This window comes from Pagrus major, chromosome 23 (genome assembly GCF_040436345.1).
Source record: "Pagrus major chromosome 23, Pma_NU_1.0".
NCBI lineage: Eukaryota > Metazoa > Chordata > Actinopteri > Spariformes > Sparidae > Pagrus > Pagrus major.
This window is the reverse complement of record NC_133237.1, coordinates 5,847,280-5,852,603: the sequence shown is the minus strand read 5'-3', so window position 1 is coordinate 5,852,603 and position 5,324 is coordinate 5,847,280.

Genomic DNA, 5,324 nt, shown 5'->3' with positions numbered 1-5,324 from the left:
GTCATGTTGTCCTGGCCCGTTGTTTAAAATGTTCTTTCATCTGCTCATAACAAATGTGCATAAAAACATTTAAACCGCACCAAACTGACACCGCGTCTGTGTATGAGCTGTACCACATTAATGATGGACACTACTAACTACATTACTAATTACATTCAGTGTGTACAGTGAAATGATCACCATTGATTATTAATGATGGTCCATATTCATCCAGACTACAGACACTGAGCACAGAGTCAAAAGCTGCAGTGACAGAGGAGACTCTCCTCCTAAAGCTTCTCCAGCACATGACGGTGTGTGAGCCTGTGTGCGCTCTGGATGGCACAGAGGCTCACAGCGCCCGACAAACACACACACTAACTGTACAAACGACTGGTCGACCCAGTGTTGTGTTCTGTCTTGTGTTGCTTTGAGGTTCTGTTGTGTTTTCACTAAAGTCTGTCATTATAGAGGAAAAGGTTATAATCTTGTTGGACACTGTGAAGAAATATTTAGACAGTTTGTCTTGTATTTATTTCACTTTACTATTCAGGAGCTACAGAGCACACATACTCTATACAGTACACAGTAACAGACTATTTAACATGGACAAGACCTGTTGTTCAAATCAAACCAGACTGACAGTTTGTTACAGTGCGTACAGCTGCTTCTCCCCGCTCCACCCTATCCAGAGCAAACCTCTACACCTCTCCCACTCTCCTTTCATGTCAGTTCAGTTCATCAGAATGGGGACTGGTATAAGAATGGAGTTGCTGCCACCTAGTGTCTCATTTGGCTGTTGCACTGAGGGACAGGACAGTCAGAACCTGCTCTAACAGACCCAGAAGAACACAATTAAAACATCAGTTTTCACTGAAACTGACAGGTTGTTTATTTGGAGCTCTTTGGGAAGAGGAACCAGAACTCCTCTAAGTGAATCAGTGAAGTATCAGGCTACATGTTTCTGTTCCCAACTAATCCTGTCTCAATAGTCCAGCTGATGGCACTTTGATATTTGATTTGTATCAGAACAATCAGCCTGTCTGTGTGAAAGCATGAAGCAGTGTGCATCCTCATAACAGCCCCCACAGCACCTTTAGCCCCAGATCCTCAGTTTGAGAAGAACTGCCTCAGTGTCTGAGTTTGATTTCTGTTTTATGAGAAGCGACTGTAACTGTAAAGTGTTGTCGACAAGTGTGTGGATCACGTTTGTGAACTGTTGGAATGAAGTGAAGTTAACTGATCAAAGTGTATTTTTAAGTTATTATAAGCTTTTAATGCCATTATAAATTACACTGACTCAGCACTATATAAGCAGCGATTTCTGTCACATTTGTGTCACAGTTAACAGACACAGGACTTCATCTCACCTCTGACAAATAATAAAAAACAAAAACACTCCTGATATTTGTGTGATTTGGGGTCAGAACTTTTACTTTTATGTTGCAAGACTTTGTCTTATAATTTGATTTATTGACAAAACAGAAGTTTTGTCATTTCAAGGTTCATTTTTGTGGCCTGAGAACATTCTAATTCATTAGTTTGTAGAGTTTTTGTTTGTTGGTGTGTAGCATAGGGAACTACACGTGGAGTTTCTTTATACGTCTTGTGTTGCATAATGACAGGAGCTGTTCATGTTAAGATTGAGACAAAAACCTCTAGCAGACAATCTGACGAGGACGCAGTCAGAGCGGGACATTTCTTCGTAGTTACATAATTTTTACTTTGATTTTTAAACCTGTGTGTTGTGGAACAACAAAATCCCTTAAAGTAAAAATCCAATTTGATCCAGATTGATCTTAAAAATATTGACAATAAATGTTTGATGAATTTACTGCGGCGGGGCCACGTGCGTAAAATGCGCACCGTACGTATAGACGCGCGTACCATGCTGCTGCTGTGTGAAGACAACAAGTGTTTAATGAACAAAACTACATATAAACAGCTCTGATGAAGATTAAAAAATGTATTTTGCGGGAAATCTTGATGCGTTAATGTAAAGCAAAGTGAAAGAGGCCAAATTCAACAAGAAATGTGTTTCCAGAGGACTTTGTGTGTGTGTGTGTGTGTGTGTGTGTGTGTGTGTGTGTGTGTGTGTGTGTGTGTGTGTGTGTGCGGCTCCATTAATAAAATGCACACAGATGACTTTTTGCGCTCTCTGGGATGTTAATGAAATAATGTCCATAAAGGCTGAGAGTTGACGAGCCTCAGATATAGATTAAGTAAAGTCTGAAATGTTGTTGCTGTGTCAAAATAAAAGCCTTCACATGTAGTCCTCTCATAAGGAGCTGTTTCTATAAGGACTGAAACCAAACTTTTATCAGACAACATGAGAGAGGACACAGTCACAGCTGGACATTTCTTCATGGTTACATGTTGACGTCATCTTTTGCAGGTTGATTGGATGAAAGTTTAAATCCAGAGGTGAGATGTGGCTGTAAAACACACGCGCACAAAATGGCCGTGCAGGATTCCATGGTTGCTATGTTTTTGTCCAGGTGCATCATTTCTATCAGATCATCATTTAAAAACAAACAAAGCCTGAAACCGTCAACACAAGACATTTTACCCATTTCACTCTCAATTTCTTTTCTTTTCTTTTTCACTCCGAATAACAACGAACGACCCACTGAGACTGACAACATGGAAAATGTGAGACTTGAACACTTTGAAAGTCTCCACCTACAGATTTTGGATGACCACTAAGGCCTCTACCTCCACCTCCATCCTTGGCTGAAAATCAGCACTCCTGCCTCCATCAGTAGATGTGTGCTGACAAACACAGGCCTCCACCTAAAGCCTCTGCCAGGAACCTGCAGCCACCAGCTCCACCTGCAGATTCTAGCAGATAAATGCAACGTATGCATCCTCATACAAGCCCCACAGGATATGTAGCCCCAGTTACACCTTTACACCTAAAGGTGCCGAAATGTCTTTGTTTGATTTCTGTTTTGTAAAGTGTTGTTGACAAGATCTGTGAACTGTTGGAATAAAAGTGAACTAAACTGTACAAAGTGTGTTTTTAAATTATTATGATCATTTAAAATGATAGTGACACTATAGGCAACATATTTGTTTACATAATAATACAAATTATCAAGACAAAATATTCACATTATTTCTCTGGTCTTGTAAACATACTGTTTGTTAGTTAGTTTATTTCGAACATGTAAATAAAAGAAATTAAAAAAAGACAAGCATTATCAAAAATAAAAAGACATTCACAAGTCAAAAGAAAAAAAATAAAGGAATTAGGGAAAAGCGAGAAAAGGAAACAAAACAGAAACAAAAACTTGATTCCTCCATTCCCAGTCATCATCCCAATTTTTAGACATGATTATGGTAGTCATGATACACATATCTTGATACCCAAAATAATAATAATACTGAAATTAAATTAAGTAACATGTCCAAAAAGTAGGAAGAAGTGTAAAACTCATGAACTCCTACCCCCTTTCACCCACTTTAAATACCCATATCAAATTGCTTCCCTATTTATCATGTGCATCTGGATTTCAACCAATGAAATCCCCATGGAAATATATATACATACATATATACATCTTTTTTTTTCTCTCTCTCAGTGCAAAATTTAAACTCGAAGAATAAATCCATGCACACATACAACACACATATATACAAGCATAAATGCACACACACACATTTATATATATATGCCTACATACACACATGAAACAATGAACAGCTGGTGATATTTAAATACCTTCCTCACTCCTATATTGTATAAAAATATTTTCCTTGTATTTCTTTTTGAACTGTTTTATGGTTGTACATTCTTTTAACTCCACATTCATACTGTTCCATAGACTTACACCAGCCACACAAACACAGAAATTTACCAAAGAAAAGTCAGTGGTCACAAAGAAGTCACAGTTTATACACACACGTCTTCATGCCAATAAATAAAATGAATAAAAATTACATTACACTAAAACAAAGCAAACTTACTGCTCTTATACATCTATAGGGGGCTACTGGACTGCCAGTACAAAATGGTATTACAGTAGAGGACAGGCAGGGTTGCTTAACAGACTAACAACTGGAATGTTTTAAACTGAAATTCTGGTTATATCTTATACTGTGCATCGCCCCTTTAATGTGAATCATCTAAAATAATGCTGTTGATGGCAGACAACATTTTTTATGTAGCCTATTTGTTGTTAAGGAAAAAATTAAATTCTTATTCATGGACAAATAAAGTCCAGATGTGTATAATTCACCACAACAACAGTAATAGTAGGCCTACAATATTTTTTTTTAACTATTGTTATTTGTTACAAAATTCAAAATTGGAATTCAAACTGAGAATTTTAATGTTAACAATATTAATGAGGTAATAATACAAATTTAGGAAGATGTATTTTATCCATAACTGAATAAACAAGCTGTTCTCGGAGGAAAATAAGGGCCCAGAACACTGTTTGAAGCTAGAAAGGTGGCAGGGTCCGCCACATATAAACAAAGAAAACAGTATGAAATTGTGTTGCAGTAAGCAGTTACAGTAAAAAGATGTAGTTAGATTACAGATACATTCAGTAAAAAGGGGATGAGTAAAAGGATTACATTTATAAAGTGAAGAATGAAATACTACTCTGTAACCATGACAACACTTCATGGGTCTCACACATCACTCTGGTGTTGAGTGAATCCAAATACACAGCTATTCAGATCAAATAAAGGTCATCTTATTGATATTCCTTTTCTCTTGTCTTTATTTGCATATGTTTGGTATTGAGGTAATTCAAAAGCAACAGAAAGTAACCAAGTTGCATTACTCTAACAATGTAATACTTAGGTTACTTGACTGACTACACATTTTTTGTAATTAGTAACTGTATCAGAATACATTGTTAAAGTAATCCTTCCAACCCTGGAATCCCTGGATATACACTAATATATCAGTCAAGTGGGACCTCAAACCTCTGATCAGAGTTTGTCCCTGTCTGAGTAATGAACATCGCCATGCAGTCTGTTTGCTGAGCATGAATGGGGGACAAATTCAGAAATATGATCATACGTGTCAATGACTGTACAGACTGTAATTACAGTTTCTGTCCATAAGATGTCAGAGTATGCCTCAAATCCAGTGTGTGTGTGTGTGTGTGTGTGTGTGTGTGTGTGTGTGTGTGTGTGTGTGTGTAGGGGAGTAGAAACAAGTGAAATGCAAACCTTCAACATGTTCCACTATAAATAGATAAATAAATTTAAATGTGAAAATCTACAACTTTTGACCAGATGACTCATTAGAAAGTGAGAACATGATACTTGTTGGTGAAGCCAAGAACAATACCAAGAGTTAATCTGATTCACACCTGATTCTAATC